This window comes from Felis catus, chromosome A3, assembly GCF_018350175.1.
Source record: "Felis catus isolate Fca126 chromosome A3, F.catus_Fca126_mat1.0, whole genome shotgun sequence".
NCBI lineage: Eukaryota > Metazoa > Chordata > Mammalia > Carnivora > Felidae > Felis > Felis catus.
The window spans coordinates 58,480,396-58,507,383 of NC_058370.1; the positions used below are offsets into that span (position 1 = coordinate 58,480,396).

The following is a 26,988-nucleotide window of genomic DNA, read 5'->3' on the forward strand; positions in this document are numbered from 1 at the left end:
AACTAGATATTCCTCTAGAGGACTTTCTAAATGGATCAGAAATTTTGGTAATGAGAAGGTATTTAAACATGGGTGTCAAATGACAGGAAAAACTACCTTGGATGTGAGTGACTGAGGAGGGGTATGATGGTCACATCACAAAGGTGGTCAGGCTTCAGCACTCACAATCTGCAGGGTGTCAACTGGGGTTGAGTTGGGGGTTTGAATAGGGAACACTGAAGTAGTGTATGGAAAGAATTCTGATTCTGGGTCAGATTTCTTCTTGTTACTAACTAGTTTATGAATTTCATTGATTCCCAATTTGTTGCAAATGGAGGAAGGAGAAAGACATGTAGCTTCCATTTTCTTTTGCTTCTTTCATTTAAAAAAATATGTTTATTTATTTTGAGAGAGAGAACACGCATGAGCGGGGGAGGGGCAGACAGAGCGGGGAGAGAGGGATCCCAAGGAGGCTCCATGCTGTCAGCACAGAGCTCCACACGGGCTCAAACTCACAAACTGAGAGATCATGACCTGAGCCAAAATCAAAAGTCAGACGCTTAACTGAGCCACCCAGGACCCCCACTTCTTTCATTCTTAACAACATGGGTTCATAGATGGATGGGTGAGACATCCTTGTGTAAGTATTAGGGAAATTGTTACTACAGCATTGCTTAGGAAGACACAAAGTAGTTAGAATATGGAGCAGCTAAAAACTGCCATGAGTTACAAATTGTAACACATTACTTCCATAACTTCTTGCAAACAGTTTTACCCAAGTTTATCAAAACTCTTGATAAATAAAATAAATCCACATATTGATTTTCCTTATTTGGTACAGGTAGATCTGAACAGGAAGCCTTGTGTGTGTGTGAGTACCCTAACAAGGAAGGGCCTTGTGCTCCAGCTCTTTTGGTATCTAAGGCAGGATGTCATTTAAACTCACAGAGTAAAGGAGAGAAAAAGAAGAGACTAGAAAATGGATTTTAAAATGGTAAACAACCATGTTCATAGCAATTTCATTCATAGTAGCCCAACGCTGGAAACAACCCCGATATCCACCGCAGAATAATGAATAAACAAAACAGCTGTACAATGGAACACTACTCAGAACTGAAAAGAAATGAACAACTAATACAATGGCATGAACTAACCTCAAAAGCATTATGCATCCCCAAAGAAGGCAGACACAAAGTAATGCACAGCAGTGCATATTCTTTTCATTTGAAGTTGTAATCTGTGGATATAGAATCAGAACAGTGGTTGCCTTTAGGGGTAAGGAGTGAGATTGAGAAGGGGCATGAAGGAAGTTTCTGGGGTAACATGTGTCTTTTATGTTTTGATTGGAGTGATTGCATATGTGTATATATTATCAAAATCACTGAATTTATACTTAAGATCTGTGCATTTCACTCTATGTAAATTTTGCCTCAGTACTTATTTTAACTAAAAAGAAGTAGCAAGTCTTTCAAAATGTCTCCAGAATGCTCATGCTGTTTCTTCCCAGACTGCAGAAGTACCAAGATTGTAGTCCTTTCTCCAGAACAAGCAAGTTTACCGCGGAAAGTCTTTTCTGCCAGAACACATGTAACCCCACCTCTGTTCCCATCTAAGTTTTGCTCCTCCAAGTTCAGGGATGAACTGCATCACTCCCTCTCTGCCTAGGGTAACACTCCCCATGTGCAAGCCACCAGGCCCTCTTTTCATGCATTTAATTATCTTTGTAATTATCTTGTAGTGATGGTGTTCTCTTCTTGTGTGAATTGTTTGCTGTTATAGGTTTGAAGCTCTCTGCTGTCCGGAAGTATGTTTTTTTGCTTTCTTGAATTCCTCTACAACAGTTTGTTCGGAGTGAAGGTTCAGTAAATGTTGGTTGGCTTAAAGAGAGGAAGGTTGTATGAGATGGAGGGGAGTGCTTGGGCCCTAGAATGGGAAAAGCAAAGGTGAAAATCCTAGATATGTAAACTTGGGTCAAGTTAACCTTACTCTGGGTTTCTGGGGTTTTTTTCATGTCCAAAAATCAGATATTAAAGCCTAATTTACAAGGTAGTTGGTTAAACAAAGAGAGAGAGTGGAAGAGAGAGAGAGATAGTATCTGTAGATATTGTCACAGTGCCTGGCTCTTAGTAAATATTAATCAATGTTATTTTTTTATTAATGAATATGTTTAAAGGAAGAGGTTCCTGAAATAGGTTCAGTGACCCCTAAGACTCAATACTACCCTCATTAGAATGTTTCCAGCTTGGTTTGCCTACCACCTCATTTCTAGGGTTCCTGACATTTGTGAGGGGATAAAGCGAGTGCCCTTGGAGACAGCAGGGGACGAGGTAGCTCCCATCTGTGGCCTGTACCTCTGGCCATCCCCATAATAGCAATTTGGAGACACTTACCTACTGCTCTGTTTTGGGCCACTACATACCCCTTCATCTTGCCTAAGGTAACAATTCATGTCTCCAAGCTTATTACTTATTAATTCTTTCTTTATTTCTTTTTCTTCTAGACTTTTAAGTCATGTTATAAAAATAGGGCTTCTTTAAACCATTTCTATAATATGACGCAACTGGATGAAATTGAATCAGCTAATAAAGATTATCTTTACAAAGAGTTCCAAAACATTTAATAAGCATTATTTAAATATAATGATGTTGTCTTCTTACATGTCACCTGTGAGTCTTATGAAGCAACCACTCCTTCCCAGGTAGCATACACAAGATTTAGAAAGTGTTGATGCTCAAAACATGCCTGTTGAATTGACTCACCTAATGCTACCTGAGAATATTTTCCTGTGGCATGCTCAACACCCCACAGTCATGGATCCTCATCTACTTTGAGATCCTGTGTTAATGGGACTGCCTGCTAACTGTGGCATACTTGCTCTCTTTGATAAACTTAGGATGTGGTGTCTTGAACTAAATAGAACAGTAGCTAGGTGCAGTGCAGAAATAATGGTTTTGATTGCTGACTTAGGTTTATTATTATTTTTTTTAATGTTTATTTATTTTGAAAGGGGGGAGGGGCAGAGAGGGAGGGAGAGAGAACGCAGGCTCTGCACCATCAGCGCAGAGCCCGACCCAGGGCTCAAACTCATGAACTACGAGATCATGACCTGAGCCAAAATCAAGAGTCAGATGCTCAACTAACCAACTCACCCAGGCACCCCACTGACCTAAGTTTAAACTTTTGATTAATTAAATGATTTTGCTACAGAGTGTCCAGAGTTTTGGCTTTTGCAGTTGCTATTTTGCTTCTTTGCCATCACTGTGTCCTAAAGCACTTAGGTGGGGGACTAACATTGGCTGGGCTCTGGAACCAGGCATAACTGAGTTTAAACCTTGGCTTTTCCACTTATCTACCAGCTGTGTGATCTCAGGCAAATTACCTAACTTTTCTGAACATCAGTTTACTCATCTTCAAATATCTATGTAACCAGGTCATTTTGCAGATTGGAAGGTATATACATACTAGCACAGGATAGGACACATGGAAGGAAGGCCCTGAGTACATAAAAGCCATAATGGTATTACAAAATAATAATTTCCACCATTTTAGTACGGATAACAATAACAAACCAACTGTGAGTGACTCATTCGCACATCCTATGCCTAGGGAAGCTATATTGAGTGCAAAATTGCTTTACCATAACAAGAGGAATCTACTGTATAGTCCTGTATAAAGGGGGGGGGGTAATATATAAACTTACATTATCATCACTGAACCTAGCTTGATACAGCATATGATATACATCTGTGTCCTGTTGGTTCTGACTTGCTTCTCATGCAAGAGTCTCTTAACTCTCTTCTTGGAGATTAAAATCCTTTCCTGGTGGGACCCTGTACAACCCTTTAGAATTAGGTGAGATCTGCTTTCTACGAAGGCTCAGACTCCCATCTCAGGCAAGGATTGTGCCTTTCACTCTTTGATAGAGTTCCCTTCACTAGGCCCTTTGAGTTTGCTTCCACTCCTGTGACCTCAGGTAAGTCATCTCTTCTTCCCTGGTCTGTCTTCTCATCCTTAAATGCCATGGTTGGGGCAGCCAGATGATCCCAAGGTAAGCAATCTGAGAAGCAACATGAACTCCAGCACTCCTGACCCCGGTGCTTGGTTTCCCATAGGAGGAGATACATTTACATAAAGAAGAAACTGCTTAATGGAGTTCTGTCTTTCCTCTGAAGTACTCCTACTGCTCCCAATTGCTCTCTCCCTTCTCAAATGAAATCAAATCCCCCCTTTTTCCAATTCTCATTTTGTCAGCAAGCTCTTTCCCCCACTTTACTGGGCCCTGATCCATAATTGGCCTTGTTCACCCATAATACATTGCCTCTTGTTTTTTGCCTGCCAGCCAAATCTTGGACCATCAGGAATTTAATACTGGAAATTCTATTCCTAACATGCACTTGTCTAGCTTCTTGTCTTACCCAAAACTCTTTTATATTTATCATCTTATTTGATCTTTGCAACAGCAGCTCTGCACAGTAAGATGCCTTCCTGCAATTGACAGATGTAGAAACTGGAGTTTGGGAAGAGTGGGTCTAAAGTTCAGTAGCCAATAGGTGATAGAATCCAGATTATAACTTGCATTCTGACACTTGCCACTCTTAAGATCTTCAAAACCCACATTTCTATATTCTGTCAGTATACTTAGGGCTTAGGATAGAGTTTTTCCCCCTTGTGTAACAATATGCTTAAGGGCTTAGGATACTTCTTTCCACATGTTAAGTTTGACTATTGCAATAAAAATAGCTCATCAAATAGAGGTAAAGACGTATAAGAATTTGTCTTCCTTCTCAAAATGCTGACTTAAGTTTGTAGACATTGAAAGCAGAGAGGGACCTTGGAAATCAGCCTATCCAACCCTGAACATTATACAGATGAGTCAGTAAAGCATTTGCAGGAAGTGTGTCTTGCCCGATGTCACAGATCAAGTTCAACCACTACCAGTGGAGCTTTGGGAAAGGTAAATAAACCTCTTGGGACAATGCAAAAAATTTTTTTTTAATTTACTTTATTTTATTTTATTTATTTACTGATTTATTTAGAGAGACAATAGGTGAGCAAGGGAGGGGTAAGGGGAGGGGGGAGAGAGAGATAGAGAGTGTCCCAAGCAGGCTCCAAGCTGCCAGCACAGAGTCCACATGGGGCTCAATCTCATGAACTGCGAGATTATGGCATGAGTTGAAATCAAAAGTCAGACACTTAACTGATTGAGCCCCTCAGGGACCCCAGACCAGTGCAAATTTGACCAGACTACTGGCCCACTCCCTCCACTGGAGTATTTGGTCTGTGGCAGGCACACAATATGCTCTGCTTGACATGAAGTGATTCTGCTGAGTCACTTCCAGCGGAGTATCACCCTTCCAGGAAAGTAGATTAGTAAGCTCCTTCTACCTCTTGTGTTTGTCCTTCTGAAGCTTCAAGATGGCTGACTGAGGTACAGCTGGGTTACTGAATAAAAGAGAGAAGACTGAGCTCATACCATCTCTGCCCTGGAAGCAGAGCTCTTGCGTGTTTCCTGGTCACAAGTCCTGCCATCTCTGTCCAGCTACATGGATTCGGGACTCTCTCCCTATAGACCTCTCATGTCTCCAGAATGCTTATCTACCTCTCCACCTGCCTCTTACAGTCCTATCTATTTTATCATAACTGTCGGCTTCTGTGCACTCTCTTGCTTCTCACTGTGGGTCTTGTGTACATTTCTAGTTCATTGGTGGGACAGATCCCATTCTAGCCTCTACTTGGTCTCTTCTATGCTCTGTGTACCTCTTCTGTGCTGCCTGAGGTCTCTGCTTCTTTATCTGTGGAAAGAAACTAACAAACCCTATCTTGCAGGGTTGTAGAGTATGATTGAAACTATAATGGCATAACATCTGACCCTGAAGAGGACCCAAATAATGGTAGCTATTAATGTCTCTTCCCCCGAAACGCAGATGCCTAGAGGTTAAGGACCAGGTCATGGTCATTCATTCATCTTTGTATCCCCTGTGCCTGGGACATATCAACTGCTTAATAATTATCTATAGAACAGATTGGAAGAAAACCATCCTGGCTAACTGTGTCTATGAACATCTGTTGCCCATAGTCTCAGTGGTTCCCAAAATGTTTGCTAGAATGATGTTTTACTCAGTCAAAGCTACCAGTCACATGATGGCCCCTCTTGGTTGTCAAGACTCAGCACTGTTACCAAAGGAAAAGGTAACCTTCATGCAAGCTTTCCTTAAACTGTCATGAGAACAAAGAAAAAAAGAAGAAAATGAGCGTCTTTATCGAGGGACATTCTAGAATGTTGAAATCGGATGTAGGAGGAAATGGTTAGAATTGCTGTTTCACAGAGGAGCCTTTTGCTCAAGGACCTGGTTCTGTGGAGCACAGCACTGATTGGCTCCACACACCCATCACTCTGGTTGTGTGTCAGGCCACTGTGAACATGAGCTGCTTCCCGATATACAAAAGGTGGAGCATGGGTTGCACAGAGACATGACTTTTGACTCAGCTCAGAGATCAAGTTTGTTCAGAGATTTCCAGTTACCAAAAATAATCTATCCAAGATCTCCTTTTATGGGTTGAGGGGTAGTAACTGAAGCAACACCCAGAACTCAGCCAGAGCTCTGAAGGTCCACCCTTGGGTCTTGCTTCTGCTGGAGAGGGAGAATAGTAGACCAACAGTAGGCAGCAAGTTCACATGCTTTCCCTCTGGTTAAACAACAACAAAGGAATAGGTATGTGGCAAGAGTGTCGGTTTAGTCATTGGAAATAAAAACAGCAGTAAGCTTTGGTACTTGCTTTAACTCTTATACATTTCTCAATTCATTTCTATATTTAGAAAATGATACTTTTCCAAATCCCACCACTTCTTCATGTCACAGGGCCACTGCTTCCATTCACAAATGGCTCACCATCCTCTTGCCTGTTATATTCCCTAGGGCCTGCGCTCTGAGGGCCCAGAATCCATTATCTAGTTTATCTTTTTGGGCACTTGTCATTTTCTCCCTTGCATTGTTATTCTGTATATAAATCTCTTGTGTTTCCCATCAGACTGCAAACTCCCCAAGGTCAGAATAAGATAACCCTCAGTTCCACCATAGCACATGGTACCGTGCCTTGGCTGTGGGGTGTATCACAAATACTTCTTGAATGAACAAAGAAAAAGTAAGGGTAAATATATCTTGGGACTTCAAAAGCTAAAAAAGTTTTAGAAATAGTGAAAAGATCTCATATAACCATGTAAAAATAAAATTACAAATTTTATTGTAAGATGGAAATAATTAGGGGTGACTGGGTGGCTCAGTCTGTTAAGCATCCGACTTTGGCTCAGGTTATGATCTCACCGTTCCTGAATTTGAGCATCGGGCTCTGTGCTGACATCTCAGAGCCTGGAGCCTGTTTTGGATTCTGTGTCTCCCTCTCTGTCTCTGCCCCCTCCCCCACTCGTGCTCTGTCTTTCTCTCAAAAATAAATAAACCATTAAAAAAATTTTTTTTAAAGATGGAAATAATTATTTGGAGTGTAAGGAGGAGCTGCTCTTTTCCTTTAAATATGCCTGGCTAATTTGTGACTCCCTGAAGGAAATGGACCATATCTTTAAATCACTTCATATGATTTAATCACTAATCATTAAATCATGAAATGATTTCAAATGACTAGGCTAATGCCTAGCACATTTTTGGTATAATTTTTTATTTTCTTGTTTTTTTTAAGATGGAAACATCTTTACTTCTTTTGCTTATCAAAAAAGTGTCATATGCTCAATGTAAAGTTTAAACAGTGTAGAAACAAAAGTAAAAAGTGAAAGGTCTACCAGAGTCTGTCTCCTAAAAGGTCATTTACTGATGTTTTCCATAGTTTGAATGCAATATGAATAATATATTTATACTATTTAATGTATTCTATCTGTAGTCTGCTTTTATAAACATCAGAATGTCATATGGTCTCATTTGCATAGATATACATAAGTCTCCCTCACTCTGTAGCAGCTGCATAGTTCTCTTTATTACTATGATGGTTGGAACTCCAGGCGGGTTTCAATTTTTGCTAATACAAACTGTGCTTCGGTGAAATCCTTGCACATATATCTTCTTTGACACACGTATTTCTCTGGTTACTCCTAGACATGGGATTTATGGTTCCACAGGTATGAACACTTAACATTTTGATAGATACTGTCACATTTCCCTCCAAAAAGTGTATTCCAATTTATATTCCCAACAAGAAATGAGAAGGCCTGTTGGGTTTACCTACCTTTTAAGTCTTTCTTGGGTATATTTGGGGAAACTTGCAGGCAACATGATTTTAAAATGATACTTTAGGTCAATAAAGTACTCTCTACTTTTCCAGGTATTTTTACATAGAATACATATTCTCCTTTGACCTTCATAATAGTCTAGGATATAAGTAGGGAAGACTTTATTCCTGTTTTAGAATCTCAGCCAAAAAGACTTGCTCCAGGTTTCACTGTGAGTCAGTAGCAGTGCCAAAAGCAGAGCCCTTGAACAGTTTTTCTGAGTTTCTCTTTCCACAAGATGAAAGGACAAAGCTTGAGAGGCAAAGAGGGCATGGCCATGTGGTGAAGAGCCTCCCAAGGGTTCTGCACATCTTGAATTTACACCAAAGCGGAAAGAATTACCTGATTGGGGTGTTGAGTTTCTTTGGCTGAAATAAGCCCTCCCTTCTGACCAAGCCAAGCAGGGGAAGGAGGAGACAGGTGGTGTGGTGTGTTGGTGTTGGGCCTGTCATGGAGCCCTGGAGGATGGGAGGTGGGACTTTAAGCACAGTGAGCAGTGTTGCCATGAGCTCTCTTTCCACTCCTTTCACAGATGCATTCAATTTAGAGGATACCAGGGAATTCTCACCACTTTCTTGCTGGGGTCCTCTGAAATCCAGTGCTATTAATTCATTTGCAAACTACGCTACTGTTTCCATTATATAAGGTTTTAATATTTTCGGAAGTGTAGTTTACTGATCCTTGACAAAGAAAGAATATAAAGTGATCAGTGCTATTGTTAAATAGAAATTTTCATAGGCTATTGAGAGAGGGGTAACTTTGATAGTCCAGAGCTACCTTACTTCTACATAGTAACTTAGGCAGGAAAGTTTCTTTTTACTGAGGTCAGAATGGAAACTTCCATATCTTAACATAGGCTAGCAGACAAGTCAAGAAGGAATACTTTGGAAAACACAGTTCTTTGTTCCATGAATACCTTTATGGACAAGGACTACTCTGTCTAATATTATAGCTTCTGGCTAGCCACACGAGGCTGTTGGCTGCTTAAAATGTGCCCAGTATGACTGAAGAGCTGATTTTTTTTAAAACAGTATTTGTTAAAGTTTCTTTATTTAGAGAGAGAGACAGAGACAGAGCATGAGCAGGGGAGGGGCAGAGAGGGAGAGGAAGAAAGAATCCCAAGCAGGCTCTGCACTATTAGTACCCGACAAGAGGCTGGATCTCCAAACCATTTGATCATGACTTGAGCTGAAATCAAGAGTTGAACACTTAACCAATGGAGCCACCCGGGTGCCCCCTGAATTTTTTATTTTATTTAATTTTAGTATTTATAATTTTTTTAAGTTTATTTATTTTGAGGGAGTGAGAGAGAGCAGCATGACTGGGAGAGAGAGGGATAGAGAGAATCCTAAGCAGGCTCCACACTGTCAGCGCAGAGCCCAAAACCGGGCTCACAAACTGAGATCATGACCTGAGCCAAAATCAAGAGTCAAATGCCTAACCAACAGAGCCACCCAAGTGCCCCTAATTTTAATATTTAAATCTAAAAACTGACAATTCAGTTATTGGAAAACTTTTAAGTAAGTTTCAAATGTTGGAATATGAAAATACTTTTTTGTTTTTTGTTTTTTTTTAATGTTTATTTATTTTGAGAGAGAGAGAGACAGAGACAGAGACAGAGAGCAAGCAGGGGAGGAGCAGAGAGGGAGACACAGAATCTGAAACAGGCTCCAAGCTTTGAGCTATCAGCACAGAGCCTATCTCAGGGCTCAAACTCACAGACACTTAAACGACTGAGCCACCCAAGCAACCCTATCTTGTTTTTGTTTGTTTTTGTTTGTTTGTTTGTTTGTTTGTTTTGAGAGAGCATGTGATGAAGGAGGCAAGAAGGGTAGAGGAAAAGAGAGAGAGAATCCTAAGCATGTTCCGTGCTCACTGGGAGCCCCATGCAGGGCTCAATCCCAGAACCCTGGGGTCATGACTTGAGTTCAAATCCAGAGTCGGACATTCAACTGACTGAGCCACCCAGGCACCTCTGAAAATACTTTTTAGTGGTAAATTTTAGGAGATCTAAAAACCAATCAAGTGTTTCTGATGAAAAGTTAGCATCTGGATTGAGATATACTTTAAGTATGAGATAAACACTGACTTTTTAAGGCTTAGTATGAAAAAAAGAATATAAAATAGCCCAATGATTTTTTTATATTGATTATTGTTTAAGGGATAATATGTTGGATACAATTAACTCAATAAAATATAGTATTAAAATTAGTTTTACCTGTTTTGTATTTTTACATTAAGAGATTTTTTTTAATGTTTATTTATTTTTGAGAGAGAGAGAGAGACAGAGACAGAGTCCAAAGAGGGGAGGGGCAGAGAGAGACAGAGACACAGAATCTGAAGCAGGCTCCAGGCTCGAAGCTGTCAGCACAGAGTCCGACACAGGGCTCAAACTCATGAACTGAAGATCATGACCTGAGCTGAAGTTGGACACTTAACTGACTCAGCCACACAGGTACCCCTGTTTTCACATTTTTTTAAACATGGGTACTTGAAAATAGGAAATTTCTTGGGCATTCACTCATCCATTCATTCACCAAATGTTTATTAAGCACCTAATATGTGCCAACCACCGAGGAAGCTAATTAGCTACAGCACTGAAAAAGAGCTACACAATTGGATGAAACTATACAAATATATATGCCATTCCATCTAAGTGTAACACTCCTTAAGATAAATACTAAAATCACTGCTGTTTTTTCCCTAGCTTCATGAATTTAACTTTCACTTCATTAGTTTACAGTCATTTTTGTTTTCTAATAGATGTATTTAAAGCTTTGATTTTCCCGTAAGTACTTCTTTTGCTGCGTTCCAAAGAGTTGAATTTTCAAAACTGTTAGTTTTTTTTCATTAAGATTATTTCTTTCTTTTAAGTTTATTTATTTATTAAAGAGTACATGCATGCATGCAAGCATGAGTGGGGGGTGTGCAGAGAGAGAGAGAGAGAGAGAGAGAGAGAGAGAGAGAAAGAGAAAGAAAATCCCAAGCAGATTCCATGCTGTCAACATGGAACCCAATGTGGCGCTTGATCTCAGGAACCTTGAGATCATGACCTGAGCTGAAATCAAGAGTAAGATGCTTAACAGACTGAGACATATAGGAACCCCTCAAAACTATTAGTTTTAAATGTTTTACAATTTCTCTTGAATTTCATCTTTATGAACTATTTGGAAGTATTCCATTTAGTTTCAAAATACATGGGAGAAATGGTTTGGATACCTTTTTATTGGTGATTTTTTTAAAGTTTATTTATTTATTTTGAGAGAGAGAGAGAGAGACTCCAAGGGGGGGGGCAGAGAGAGAGAGAGAGAGAGAGAGAGAGAGAGAATCCCAAGTAGGTTCTGCACTGTCAATACAGAGCCCGACAAAAGGCTCGAATTCATGAACCATGAGATCATGACCTAAGCCAAAGTCAGATGCTTAACTGACTGAGCCACCCAGACACCTCTATTGGTGATTTCTAATAATCACTAATATTGCACTGTTTGCAGAGATGGTGGTCACTATGGTGTTGATTCATTCAAATGTATTGATACTTCCTTTGTGGCCTAGTGTGATCAGTGTGAAAATATTCCATTTGTGCTTGAAAAAACTGTATGTTGTTTATTTGATAGGTGCAGGAGCCTTTATGTTACTCACTAGAGTTAACCATTTTTAAATGGTTTGTTCAAATTTGGGGAGCCTTAATTTTTATAACTGTTGGTCTGCTTGATCTGTTAGGTTCTGAGAGATACGTTTTAAAATCTTCTATTACTGGGGTGCCTGGGTGGCTCAGTCAAGTAAGTGTATTGGGGCACCTGGATGTCTCAGTCGGTTAAGTGTCTGACTTTGGCTCAGGTCACGATCTCACAGTTTGTGAGTTCGAGCCCCATGTCGTGCTCTGTGCTGACAGCTTGGAGCCTGCTTCGGATTCTGTGTCTCCCTCTCTGCCCCTCCCCCCACTCATGTTCTCTCTCTCTCTCTCTCTCTCTCTCTCTCTCTCTTTCTCTCTCTTAAAAATAAATAAACAGTAAAAAAAATTTTTTAAATCTCCTGCTATGGTTGTAGATTTATCACTTTACTCCTGTAAATCCATCAATTTTAGCTTTGTATATTTTAAGACTATATTATTAAGTAGTTATGATTTCATAATTTTGTATCTTCTTGGTGTTTTTCTTTCTTCATTTACATAAAAAATTTTCACCTTAAATTCTGTTGTGTTTGATATTAGTATTACCAGAGAAGTCCTCCTTTAATTTGTATTTAATGATGTATCTTTTTCTATTCTCCACTTACTGATATCTTTTGCTTGAGATATGTCTCCTTTAAATGGAACTTATGACATGGGCACCTGGGTGTCTCAGTCAGTTAAGCGTCCGACTTCTGCTCAGGTCATGGTCTTGCAGTCAGTGAGTTGGAGCCCCACATCAGGCTCTGTGCTGACAACTCAGAGCCTGGAGTCTGTTTGGGATTCTGTGTCTCCTTCTCTCTCCGCTCCTCTCCCACTCATGCTCTGTCTCTATCTCTCAAAAATGAATAAATGTTTAAAAAAATAAATGGGAATTGTGGTAGATTGTCTTTTGTTTTTCCAATCGAAGACTCTTTCATCTGTTTACATTTATTGTGATTACTAAAATATTTGGATTTATTTCTAGTATCCATTTTTGTTGCTATTCTTATGTACTCTAATTCCCCTTCACTTCTCTTTCTCCTGTTCTATCATGCTAGATATTTTAAATTTGCCTTTCAGATCCACTGTCCATCCAACTCTATGCCCAGGAAGCTAACCTCAATGGACTAGCAACATACCCCCTTCCCCTTTGGCTTTTGGTTGGGTTGAAGCCACAGCAGGACATTGGACGACAGGCAGAAAGGAAAGTTGGGCTATTGGTTCCACCAGCTCCCTTTCTGCAGGTCTGTGTTCCTCTGATGGATACCACAGCATATGTCAGGCAGGCTTCTCTAACACATACAGCTCTTGCTGGTTACCAGTAACTCTTCCTTTGCTTTGGTCCTTTAGATCTAACAGAACTGAAGATCCCCATTGTTGTAACACAGACTCTTTCACCTTTCCTTTTTGGTTTCTCACAACCCTTTGTAAATAATAAAGAAAAAAAATCTTTGAACAAACTCTTTACAGTTATCCCTTTTAAGTATACAGTCTGTTTCTGGCCAAATCCCTGACCTATATACCTACTTTCTAATGGATAGATTACATTTTCTTAAAGCTCTTTGTGGAAGAGAATACTAATTCATACAAGTCCTACTGATTGGCATGGACTTTTTCTCAAACATGTTATTTTCATGTTCTTTTCCTCTGGATATAGGAAAAGTAAGAAACAAAAAAATATTTAGACTACTTTGTCGATGGATTGTAATATTTATCTCTAATTTCTTGTGACTACCAAAGCATATATCCAAACCCTTCCATAATACATTCCTGTGGGCCAACCCTCTGAGATACACAGAGGAGATTCAGGAAGGAATGGATTGTAACTCACCATCTGTTAATCAATCAATAAATGTTTATCGAACATTTACATGAAAGGTCTTGCATTAGGTATTGGGAAGGAGGGCAAGATGTTAAATGTTGGGAAAATAACTAAATCACCAGAACTCTTAGATGTATTTTCTCATTTTATATCTCATTTCATTTATAAGGTAGAGATTATTGTTGCCTAATTGACAGATGAGATAACCAAGCCTCAAAGCAGTTCAAGCAACTTACCTGTTCTCTTACAACCACCATGGGACTGAGCTGGGCATTTTGCCCAGATCTCAATCTCAAGACCTGTGCACCTGTGCACCTATTTCTGTGTCCATAAATATGATTTCAGAGAGCTTTGTATCTGGGAGCAGATAAGATATAAACAGATGAACAGTGAGGTCATACTACAAGCACTGTCACAGGTAGCTTTTGTGGGCTGACATGGGCTGAGAGGCTTTGTGGAGAAGGATGGGACAGAGCAAGTGGGAGGGAGAGGAGTCCAGTCCAGATGAGTGACAAGAGCATGGACCCAGGTAGGTTTCACTCCATTCTGACGCTGCTGTCAAGAACAAATAGGACACAGTATCCAACTTTTCAGACACCCTTGGCTTGTTTCCATTGTGTTTATGTGTTTTTACCCCATTCCTTTTATCTGAAGCTGGGAAATGTTGAGGTGGAGAAATATGGTGTTGTTTGAAGTGATATCCCTTTTGTTCCCTTGGGCTGGGTTTCCAGCAAAGGGGTGGGAGAGGGCTGGAGTTACTGAGATCTCTGTCTAAGCAGAGACAAGAAGGGCAACATGGAATCAGGGTTGCGTACAGAGCATGTAAAGATCTGGTAACTCAACCAGCGTTTCTAGAATGCCAACAACATGCTAGCTTGTGGTGGGTAGATTGCAGTGGGTTGAGAAGTAGGTTAGAAGCAAGGCAAGTGACAGTTGAGTGTCCAATTTCGGCTCAGGTCTTGATCTCGCAGCTCATAGGTTCAAACCCCACATTGGGCTCTGTGCTGACAGCTCATAACCTGGAGCCTGCTTTGGATTCTGTGTCTGCCTCTCTCTCTGCCCCTCCCCTACTCGTGCTCTGTTTCTCTAAAATGAATAAATGTTAAAATTTTTTTTTTAAAAAGCCAGGCAGGTGATGCACTTTTGAAGTAGAGGGGCAAGAGGGACAGAGAGGGGGCATTGGTTGGCAGGATGGAAGGACCCCCGAGCCATCATTCCCTGTCCCTACCTCACATGGTCCCAAGAAGGGAACCACAAGTGAGCTCTGAGCTGACACCGGCCCCAACTGTGGCAAAAAGCAACCCCAGGAAGCGGAGCACTGTGGTGAACACACAAGACGGTGAATCAGGAGAGCTCTGCTCATTTCCTTTTTCCTCCAGGCTTGTTACACCCTCTTAGGTCAAATCACATCACCACCTTAGTCCTGGAATTCCCGCTCAAAGGGGAAGTGGTATACTCCTGACCATGTTTCTGCCCAGCGAAGGCACTCACATGCATGCAGACCACAGGCAAAGGCCCTTGGGTGGCACCTAGTTCCTCCTGTTTCCCCCCAACAGCATCTGGGGTGGGAATTGCATGAGGTGAGGAGATGGGCACAGGAATAAGGCTACATGTTCCAACTCAATACAAAACACATACATCCCAAGTAATACACCGTAGCCATAGACAAAAATTTTAAATACGTCTTTAAAAAGCTAAGACCGTTGCGTCCAAGATTCGCTACCCAAATACAACCACTGCAAATATTTTGGTGAATAGCTTTGGAAAGAATGCCTTCCTTTTTACAAGACATATTTTCTCAAATGTCTATGGGTAAAGTTTAACACACATGCATTTATTTAAATATAAATATTAACCATGTGCCCCTCTCTCTAAAACCTCCCTCAGTTTTCACTCTGCATCACTGGTTCTTGGGCGGGAAAGGGACTAAGGAGGAAAGAAGAGAACCATTTGCATTTGGGCCCCACAGAAGTTCTGGAAGAAGCTGCTCTCCCAGTGCCAGTGAGAAGTAAAGAAATAGTGGGAGACTAAGAAATCTGGCTCCCTCCCTTACCCTCTGTTGGCCTAGCCCTGGGGAGAGGGGGGAATTTAGGTGGAGGCAGAGGTTAACACAAAACCAAACAACAGGGCAAATGTGAGGGAGCTGGATTACCTCCTTCCAATCAAAGACCCCCTCAGATGGCTCTCAGTTGGAAGGAAAGTAGGTAAGCTAACACAGAGTTGAATCTACCAATTCATAAGTCAAGTGTGATTGACAAATACAAATATATTTCCTGAATGGTCCCCAAAGTACATTGCTTTTGAAAAGGGTTGTCGCTCCAAAGAATCCTTAACTGGCTAAGTATTCAGAAATGTAAGGTAATATATTTGGTCATTGCATCTTCCTGGGCTAACCCAGTGTTTCAAAATTTCTGGCTCCATCACATAAGCAATATGGGCTGAATGTGGAGACAAAGGAAGTGCCTCAGGGAAATCAAAGATGAAAAAGATCTATTTTCTTCAAAGGCCTCATTGTCTACTGTGGATATGGAAGAAATGCACAAATATCAGCTACACAAGGCACAAGACAGGCACAGACTCTGAGCCAGACTATTGCATTTGAACCCTGGTCCACCACCATGCGAGGACCATGTACAACACAGCCAGCCCCTCCAAACTCCCTAGGGCATAATGATAGAACCTGCCTCTGGGGGTATGGGAGGTTTAAAGGATAAAAGCACACAAGCCCTTGGCAAGGACAAGTGTGCAGTAAGTGCTTACCACAGCTCCTGAACATGTGAGGCTGACCAGAAAGAAGTGACCAGACCCAGGAAACACTTCTTGCAAGAGATAGGCCTTAATCTTTGGAGAGGTTCTGATGGCACAGATGGAAAGGGTAGGATTCAGAAGCACAAGGCTTGGAGATCGAGGTCTATGGAGAACAGTCTGAAGAGAGTGACTAGAACATTTGCCTCGAGCTTTGTGTCAGACAGGCATGAGTAGGAGTCAAGTCAGGAAATCAGGGACTAAAATGCTGGCCTGAAGAGTCTGTGCCCAGTTTGGTAGGAAATGAGGAAATACCAAAGGCTTTGAGCAGAGGATACCAGGTGCAGATGTCGTTGAGTAGGAGTTATCAGGCAGATAGAGTGGGATGGGGAAGATGTGATGGATGTGGGGTCTCAGGAGGCCAGCGTGGAAATCCAGGGCATCAGTGGGGGTGGAGTGCAGAGTGATGTGGGAGGGATAATGCAGGGGGCAGGGCCAGCTTCAAGGGTAAGCGACTTTCACAGTCACATAAGATTATGCTCTGAGGTACCCTGTGCTTGTTTTAATGCTCTGCTGTCACTGTCTTGAAACTCTTGAGTTTTGAAAACAAAGAGCCCCACAAATTGTGAACTAGGTCTCACAAATTACATAGCTATTCTCGAGAGAGGGGTATATAGGATGGGCAGAATATTTGGGCATGGAGTGAAGCAGAAGAAAGGAGTCATTCAAAGAGTTGTGGGAAATTTTGGCCAACAAATGAGGGGTAAGGAGTGAGAATGGTGTTTGTGGAGAGAACACATTGTGGGATGCACCAGCTGTCATGGGGAGGTGTCTGAAAACTTGCTGGGAATTTGGTCTCAGAGCTCAGAAAATAACTTTGAGATTCGTTACTTGAAAATCATACCCTCCCATTAACCTTTTTTTTCAAACACTAAAGGATTGTTCTACTTTATTTTAATGAGATACATTATTTTTTAATTAAAAAATTAATAAAAGCATTCATTGAATAGTGAGAAGCTTTAGAAATGGGTGTAGGAAAGAGGCATTAAGAAAGGTCAAGGGGCTGGTCACCTGGGTGGCTCAGTCGGTTAAGCGTCTGGTTTTGGCTGAGGTCATGACCTCATGGTTCATGAGTTTGAGCCCCACATCAGGCTCTGTGCTGACAACGAGGAGACTGCTTGGGATTCTCTCTCTCCCTCTCTGCCCCTACCCTGCTCGTGTGTACTCTCGCTCTCAAAATAAATAAATAAACATTTAAAAAAAGTCAAGAACCTCATCTGGAATTCTATTGCTGTGGGCTAAATTGTGTTCCTCCCTACCATTCATGTGTTGAAGTCCTCACCCCCCAATATGCCAGAATGTGACTATTTGGAGTTAGGGCCTTTATAGAGGCAATTGAGTTAAAATGAGGTCATCAGGGTGGGACCTAATCCAATAACACTGGTGTCCTTCTGAGAAGAGGAGATTTGGACACAGAAAAACAGAGGAGGGAACATGTGAGGACACAGGGAGAAGATGGCCATGTCCAAGGAAAGAAGGAGGCCTGGGGAGAAATCATCACTGCTGATATCTCATTCTCAGACTCTACCCTCTGAGACAGTAGAAAATACATTTCTGTTGTTTGAGACCTCCAGTCTGTAGTACCTTGTTACAGCAGCCCTGGCAAACATAACTGTCTTCCTTGAGAAGAACAAGAAATAGAAAAATCCTTGGAGACAAGCTAGAAGTGGTCAGGGATGTGGTGGGAGAGCCGCAAGCGAAGCCATAAAAGCGAAGAATAGCTCAAGGATGAGGAGTGGTTGCTAGTTGTCAGCAGGCCTTACAGAAAGGTGCTGGATTTTAGTATAAGGAAGTCACTAATGACCTTTGAAGGGTATCATTCACGCAGCAGGGGAAAACCAGTTACAGTCAGTTTGGGGGAGTGTGACCTGATGGTCTACGGGCAGAGAATCCAGAGAATCCTTAATTTCAAAAAGTTTCAGTATGAAAGGCAGGGGATGAGATAGGGCAGTAGCTTGAGAGGAAACCAGAATCAAGGGAGGGATTTGTTCAGGGTGAGATTTAGGGAGCCCTGGACAAGCATGGCTATAGAAACCCCCAAGAGGGGGACCCAACACAGCATGTTGTACCCAATTTACATTTGTTCAGTGAGTGAGAAGGAAACTCACAGGGACCAGGGAAAGGGCACAAAGCCCAGTTGGGCAGCTGACCCACACACAGCACTGGCTTGGCACGGCATCTGGAGGAAGGAGAAGGAAGGGATCTTTGTGCTGCTCCCTAATTCTGGCAGCCCCTGAACTGTGCCTCTCCGTTTAGCTCCACCAGGTTCCTGTAAGGAGCTTGAGGCCTGGTTTCCCCTTACTTCTGTCCCCTTGGAATTCCCCTTGCAGATTTGCAGGGACGGGACTGTCCTCCCAGTGGCTGGCACACAGGCGTGTGAGAATCTGTTCCCCCAGGACTTTCCAGCGGCAGAGCAGAGAGGGTCCTGTTGCAAAGCAGACAGTGAGACTGACTTGCAGACCTTTGGGATCCTCAGTGTGCAGAGGGTACACAGAGCTGCTTCCTGGGCGCAGTCCTCAGCAGTTGTTTTGTTTTCTTGGGAATTGGTGCTGAATCTCCAGGAAGCCACAACCTCAGCCCCAGGACCCCACTTCCCTTTGGCCAGAAGTTTACAAACTTTTAAAGAAAGTACTAGACCCATCTTTCAAACAATATCTTAGAGAAATCCCTAAAATACCAGGGGGATAACAGAACATTTTATTAGTATACATCTCCATTATAACTTCAGACGTCTTGTAATTGCATATGGTGAAGCCAGCCAAGGAGAATTACAGGTTGTTTTAATAAATGGAAAAAATAGAAATTGTGGTTAAGGGGGCACCTGGCTGGCTCAGTCAGTGGCGTGTGCATGGAGTGAACTTACAGCCCCTTGATCTCAGGGTTGTAAATTCAAGTCCCATATTGGGTGTAGAGATTACTTAAAAATTAAATATTAAGGGGTGCCTGGGTGGCTCAGTCGGTTGAGCGTCCGACTTCGGCTCAGGTCATGATCTCACGGCTCGTGGGTTCGAGCCCCGCGTCAGGCACTGTGCTAACAGCTCGGAGCCTGGAGCCTGCTTTGGATTCTGTGTCTTTCTCTCTCTCTGCCCCTAACCCACTCACATCCTGTCTCTGTCTCTCTAAAAAATAAATAAACATTAAAAAATTTTTTTATTTAAATATTAAAAAAAAATCATGGTTATGGAAACCATTGCAACCTGATAAAGCTTCAGGCTTTAGTTTATTTCTGGTATCACATTGTAAAGAAATGGTCACATTGTAAAGAAATTCCTAATTCACACAGATAAATGGCTATAAACTGTTAATAGTTTTAAAAGGAACCAGCCTTATAACCTGGGATTTAACCAGAAAATGGCAGAAGATTTATTCAGAGTCTTTACAAAAATGATTTATCCTTGCAACACACTTAGCCTGTTGATCCGCAGTATGTCATGTGTTTGTAAGTAACATATTTGAATCTATTATGAGAAGTATGAAAAATAATTTAACAATCTTTTAAAAATAAAATTTGAATCAAATATTTGTGGAAACCTAAATAGAGCTTTCTATGAGATACAGATGGAAGTCCAGTACCCTAAGCAGCACGTAGAACCCCAACCCCATTACCAACCAACAAATGTTTACTGAATGCCTACTCTGTGACAGATTCTGTACTGAGCAGGAGATACAGAAAAAAAAAACCCACATCATCCCTACCCACAAGGGCACTGGGCTGGAAGATGAGATAGACTCAGAGAAATTCCATCAAGTGTAGGATGTTCAGGAAGTTCAGGAGACAGGCATTTGTTGGACCTGGGGAAGTGAATAAGAATAAGGGTTCGCAAGGATGGAGAGCAGGCTTCTAGAGGCTGTACACTCTATGCTGGGGGTAATCAGGAATTGGGCAAAGATGGGCAAAGAAAAGTCCCTTAGAAGTAATGCCAGGAGACATCATGTGAGGAAGTGAACTAGCACAGAGTATGTGCTGGTCTCAAGCTGTGTGAGATGGCTATATGACATGGTGGGAGCGGAGGAGACAGCCTCAGAAGGCCGAGTTGCCAGGTCATGTCATGGAACAGGGCTTCAGGGTAATAAAGAGGTACCTTCGCTCTAACCTACAAGTAATGGACAGCTGTTGAGGGGTTTAAGCAGGAGGGTGCTGTAGTCAAATCTGCATTTTTAAAAGAGCCCTTCTATGGAATGATCCCATTTATGGAGGCAGGGAGACAACTTCAGAGATTAGAGTGATGGAGGCTGAGCCAGGGTGTGGCAGTGAGGAACAGAGAGAAGCAGGTGGCCTTGAGTAATATTTAAGAGGCAGAATTGACAGGACTTGGTGATTGATTGGTTGGGGGAGCAGGGTGGGTGTCACAGATGAAAGAGAGGGAGGAGTCAAGGAAGCCTCTCTACAAAAGTGTCCAGCTCAGGTGGCTGACTATAGAGTAAGAATGTGAGCCCAGGTCCTCCGCTTCCACAGCCCTTCAGACTGATAGTATGAGAGGAAGCCTGGTCAGATCAGTCGTCTGGTTGAGAATCATCATCATGGACGTAAATCCAAAGGAAGAGTCCAAAGCCATTCTAAGCCCAGGTGAGAGGGTCGATCATTCTTGGAAGTTTTGCTTATAATTTGCTGAGAATGAATGAGCAGAGTAATCAGTGTGTAATTCATTGGTTGATGAGATTAGCCCCACCAAAGCTGATTTCTACAAAGAATACAGTTGCAGAATCTAGTTGCTTTCTTTTTAAACTACAAAATCCACATAATAATCACATCAATACAGAAGCAAACATGTTTTCCTCTGGGTTCTGCTCATGGGGCAGTAATATATTTTCCAGATAGATCACAATTGCAATGAGCCACACTGGGGAAAATAATGAATGTATGAACTTAAAAGCAAGGAAAAATAACAAAAGTGAATCTGCCTTAGTATGACTGCATTCCTATACATTTCTCAGAACTTGGTTGTATTTGTTGGTAAAGTGGCAATCACAGTGGGAAAATAAAAATACTACATAATCAGATTGCTAAAGGGTTGGAAGGGGAATGGGTGGGAGAGTTTATGTGGTTTTTAAAATAGGAAGTTCTACCCTAAAGTGTGTCATTTCTGAAGTGAAGGAAGTTCCGATAGGCTATTAGAAGAGCCTGCACAATAGCATTTTGATGTTTTCCACACATTATATTTCATGACAGTAAACACATGGCTTTTCACCAAATCACACAGTGTTATTTGGATACAAAGTGACTAACACATATTCTAAGGTTGGCTGTTCTGGGATTTTATGAAGCCAAAGAGAAACTACTGTTTAGCCTTGTGAAAGACATGATTGGTTGCATTATCAATATATATTTTTTTCATTTAAAATGCAGGCTTTTTCAGGAGCGCCTGGGTGACTCAGTTGGTTAAGCACCTGATTCTTGATTTTGGCTCGGGTCATGATCTCACAGTTCACGAGTATGAGCCTCGCATCAGGCACCACACTGACAGTGTGAAGCCTGCTTGGGATTCTCTCTCAGCCCCTTTCTCTCTGTCTCTCTCTCTCTCTCTCTCTCTCTCTCTCTCTCTCTCAAAATAAATAAATAAACTTTAAAAAATGTAGGTTTTCAAACTTTTAAGGAGACTCTGAAATTGTGAGGGCAATGGCAACAAAGAAATGTTGGTTATTAACATTATGGGAAGGAAGCATGGTTTGAATGATGATGAAGGACTGGTTAAGAAGAGGAACTCTCAAGGTCATACAAAATCACTGAGATACTCTCTATTCAGACCGTCTACTTACTAGGTCATAACTGAAACAGGCCCATATTAGTCCCCAGGCAAGAAGCTCAGCTGACGTGGAAATGCCACCCTGCACAAACATCTGCAGCAGTGCAGGCTGCCCGAGCTGATTTCACCATACGTGGCTCCAGTGTACTCTAGCTTTGACGTTCCTACCACCACCCAGGGGGGAGGGGAAGACCTGAATGACCCAGTGTCCCTGTGTGTGGATCCTGATCTCAGAAGCTTCTCTGAACCCTCCCAGAGCTTGGGAACTCCCTCAGAAGGTGACAAAGCAATTCTTTAGGGAGGTAGGGGAGGGAGGAAAAAGAGTCAAGACTGCATCATTATTTTTACCAAATGCTTACTGGCCCATACTTTGTGTTTGCATTCAGAGCTAATGTTTTTGTTACTAAAGGTGAAGTTTGGCTATTGCAAATTATCTGATATTGTATCGTTGCTCTCTAAAGAGGAGCCTGCAAAAAGTGGGGGAGGGTGTTCCTGTGTATGGTGATAAAGACCATGGACTCTGGGTTTGAATCTTGAGACTCATTGGCCTTGTGACTTGGGCAGGTCATTTACCCTCTGGGTGCCTTGGTTCCTTCTCTGAAGAATGGGGGAGAGTAATGGACAGGGTACTTGTGAGGCCTAAGTAAGTCAGCACTTGTAAAGGCTGTGCAATAGATCACTTGGAAAGTCTGGATATCCAGTTCAACACACATCTCTGTGTCAGGCACTGGCTGACCCTCCCAGAGAGTCCAACTTGGGAGCCAAGGAAGGCTACCCACACGTCAAAATCCTCTTCTGTCTTCAGCCAATGACTGGGTGTTCCTTCTCCACCCCCTCTGATTCCTTTTCAAGCTTAACTCCTCAGCTCTTCTCTTGAGGAATTCCTCAAGGCTTGCTCCAAGGCCCTCTTCTGTCTCTGTCTTCTATTCTTACCAGCTATCTTATCCACAAGCATTATGTCCATTGCCAGCCACACATACTCTGTACTGGGTTCCAGACCCAGGTATCAGCTGCATACTTGGAGAGACCTCCCAGATGCCTCAAAGGTACCACAAACTCAGTAAGTGAGAAGCCCAGCTCATACCTTTTTTTTTTTTAAGAAAGCATGTGTGAGAGCGGAAGAGGGGACAGAGAGAGAGAGAGAGAGAGAGAGAGAGAGAGAGAGAATCTTAAGCAGGCTCCATGTTGAGGGTGGAGCCCCATGTGAAGCTCAATAACACAGTCCTGTGATCATGACCCGAGATGAAATTAAGAGTCGGATACTTAATTGACTGAGCCACCCAGGCACTCCAAGAAGCCCAACTCATACCTTTTATAAGCACAACTGCCCCTTTTCTAGCGAACCCAGTTCAGTGATTGACATAGCCATCCATGAAGACCTAAAAGGGGTCTTCACTTTCCCTATCCAGTTTACCCACAAACCTCGTTAGTTCTGCTTTTTAAACATCTCTTGCTTGAATAAATCTGCTCACTTCTTTCCATCTCTACCAGGATGACCCTGGGCCGATTTTCTTGCTCAGCTATTGCCTTCTAACATTGAGCACAAAATGTGGGTTGGGGAAATGCTTAACATGTATGCTGAGAAATTCATTAGTTTCCTTTAATGTTAAGTGCTATGAAGAAAAACATAGCAGGGAACATGGCTAGAGAGTCACCCAAGAGGGTAGTTGGGGGAGGCCTTTCTGAGGAGGTGTTATTTGAGGATCTTGAGGAAGAGGATTTCAGGACTGTCTCAGATTCACATGTCTTGAGATAGGAACAAGCTTGAAAGGTTAAGGGGTTGGAGGTGATCACAAGCTGGAGGTAGTAGGGAGAATGGGGAGATGAAGTGGGGAGGTCTGCAGAGGCCAGATCCTGTGTGGTTTTGGAGACTGTGGGCGGGAGTTCAAATGTAATTCCAAATGCAGTGGGAAGCCACGGGTGACCTAAGCAGATCCATCAGCTCTCAGGAGAGTTGGTTGCTCATACCAATTGCTCCAGCCCCATTGGTTCTGTGTCTGATAGAGTAGGGACACATAGAACACTCTATGTTCATAAGATAATTGATGGCTCCTGAAATCCAGTTTGTTATTTTCTACAATCAAGGGTGTCCTCCAGGGCTGGTTGGCACAGTGATTGTGTCACCACCCACACAGATCTGCAGACCAGGAACATAGGGGCATCTTGACTTTCCTCTTCCCCAGCACTTTGTCACCAACTCCTGTTCACTCTACCACCTAAGCATCTCTCAAATCTGTTCACCTCACATTCTTAGGTAGGAAGTAACAAGTTAAACCTCCCCATACTGGCTTCAGCAACACCACTATCTGTGACCCCTCAATCCAGGGTCTAGTTATTCAGAACCTGAAAGGTGGCCAGACCTGGCTCTATCAGAGATTTATGTTCATCCTTCTGGAAGGTGTGGTTTGGTGAGCATGTGCAGGACACCTGGACCTATGGCTTATGGCTCTTTATACATCAGCCAATCGTCTATTGTTTCTGGGTTTGCTTAAGCTTATTTGTAAAATAGCTGTAATGATATTTGCTTTATTTCTTTCCTGTTGGGATAAAATACATAGCTTTTAGGATGAGAAACATCACATCCATGATTCAGTGTGAAGTGTTGTTATGACTGAGGCCAGGATTCCAGCAGGAGCCTGAGGCTCACTCTTGGGGTGGGGAGGGGATGCCAGCTGCAAGGCAGTGGTTTTCCTGCCTGACTCTAGAGCACCTGCAGCCTCTTACAGGGCCTGAGCTGTTGCCCTTCTGGTAAAGGTTGGTGAGGCGTCCCCAGGCCTGGTGGAAACCTGTCTGTGCACAGCTGGACCGCATGGCACCAGGATCTCCAAGCATCATTGTGTCGCCTGCCATTTATTTCCAAAGATAATCTTGTATTTTCCCCTGAAATCCAAGTTTGTCATCACCACTTGCAGTAGAAATGAAACACTGTCTTGAAGCCACCAACTCATGGCCCACACAGAGAGCCCTGGGAAGTGACTGCCTGAAGCCACCCTAAATCCTAGGACCTCAGGCCTCACTTTGACAATTTAGCCAAGTCACCAAAGTGCCTACAATGATGGGTTTGGTGGACAAGCAAAAATATTCTAAGATAAAAACAACTATAGAAGCTTTTCTCTTGGTAACCAGAGTGGATGTGCACAGAGTGGAGCCAAGTAGAAGAGGGAAAACTGCTCCATGCACAGCCCTCTCCTGCCCTTGATCCTGCCTCTTGGCTCTCACCCATTCCCTTTGGACCACACTGACCTCTTCCATGCACTCTTCTGCTCCACACTGACACTGGTACAGTGTTCTCACTTGTTCTCTTTTGCATTGTCAAGAAGAACAAACTGTCCATCTTCTGACTTTCCTCCAAGTCACATTCTAGCCCATTTAAACAAATGAGCCTTCTGTGATGCGTTCTAGACCTTTTGTCTAAACCGAGGCACTTGGGGGCCAAGAGGGAACACATATCATTTCAGTATTTGCTCAGTGTTGCCAGGACTTTTACCTGTGAAGTCCCGTAGTCCCTAGCACCCAAGGAAGGGTGTGGCAATCACCCCCTCCCCCTTGCAGAACTTCATTGAGAATTTGGGCAGCATCCCCAGGATGACCCAGAGTCAAGATGCAAACCTGCTTTCTCAGGGAAGAGTTAAGCTAGTGATTTTGTTTACAAAGAATCTTGGCTTTTTGCCCTTGTTTTAAACTTGTACCCCATTGAGATGAGATGGTTCAGTTACGCTTTCTTGGCAGCACTTAGCCACTCAGCTTATACTATCTGCTACTTCCCTGGGCATGCCCTATTCCATGCTCAAGAATTGTTAGCCTGTATCCTGTTTCAATAAGATAAGTTACCTTATTATCTCTGATCCAAATTCCCTGTGGCCAGCTGCTCAACTCTCTGTGATAATGTGAACAATACTTACTTCTGTTCTCAGTTGCTGATCTTTTTTAAAAAAACTTTTTTCATGAAAACAAGAGTCCGTTTTCACAGGTGGGGAGCTGTGGCCTTTTTCTTCTAAGGTCTGCATCTGCCAGCAGAAGGACAAGACTGACAATGCTGTCGGGAGCTCAGGGGCCGGTGCTGTTCCAAAGACCTCCATGAAGCATTCAGGCAAATGAGGAGGAGTCCTGGGCACTGTGTAAAAACTCATGCAGCTGGCTCTTTATAATAGCCCCAGATTGGAAGCTACCCAAATGCCCATCAACTGTAGAATGGGTAAATAAATTGTGGTGTATTCACACAATGGAATACCTGCCAACAAAGAGAATGAACTATAACTACATGCAGCAATATGGATGAATCTCACAGACAAGACATGGTGTGAAAGTACCCAGACACAAAAGAGAACATACTGTATGATTCCACTTATAGAAAGTACAAAAACAGGCAGAACTCATCTATGATGTTAGAATTAGGATACTGGTTACCCCTGGCAGTGAGAGAATAGGATTTCTGGGGGCAGCTTATATTCTGTGGGTTTTTTTTTTTTTTCATCTGAGCTCTGATAAAACAAGAGTGTTCAGTTTGTGAAAATTCATTCAGCTGGACACCTGTGATATGAGCATTTTTCTGTATGGATATTATCTCCAATGAAAAAAAAATTTTAAGCGAAACAGTGGGAGCCGGCTTTGTCCAGATACCTTCTGATGGCTCTGTTTCTTAGTTCTATTTAACTGGTGACAATGCCATAGACGTTTCTTCTGAGACAGAGTGATCCCTTGAGAAAAAACAGGT

At 42.4% G+C, this 26,988-nt stretch overlaps 1 protein-coding gene across 9 annotated transcripts in view; it reads left to right on the top strand.

Moving 5' to 3' along the window:
* The window catches only part of RFX8 (regulatory factor X8), a 262,472-nt gene that overhangs the window by 29,923 nt on the left and 205,561 nt on the right, over window positions 1–26,988 (top strand). Inside the window, exon 1 of one of the 9 annotated variants that reach the window (XM_045054054.1) lies at window positions 19,691–21,097. The exons of the other annotated variants lie outside the window; for them this stretch is intronic. The gene's annotated coding sequence lies outside the window, so the exon portion shown is untranslated. Of the gene's footprint in view, window positions 1–19,690; window positions 21,098–26,988 lie in introns of those variants that run through there. 9 annotated transcript variants of the gene reach the window in all.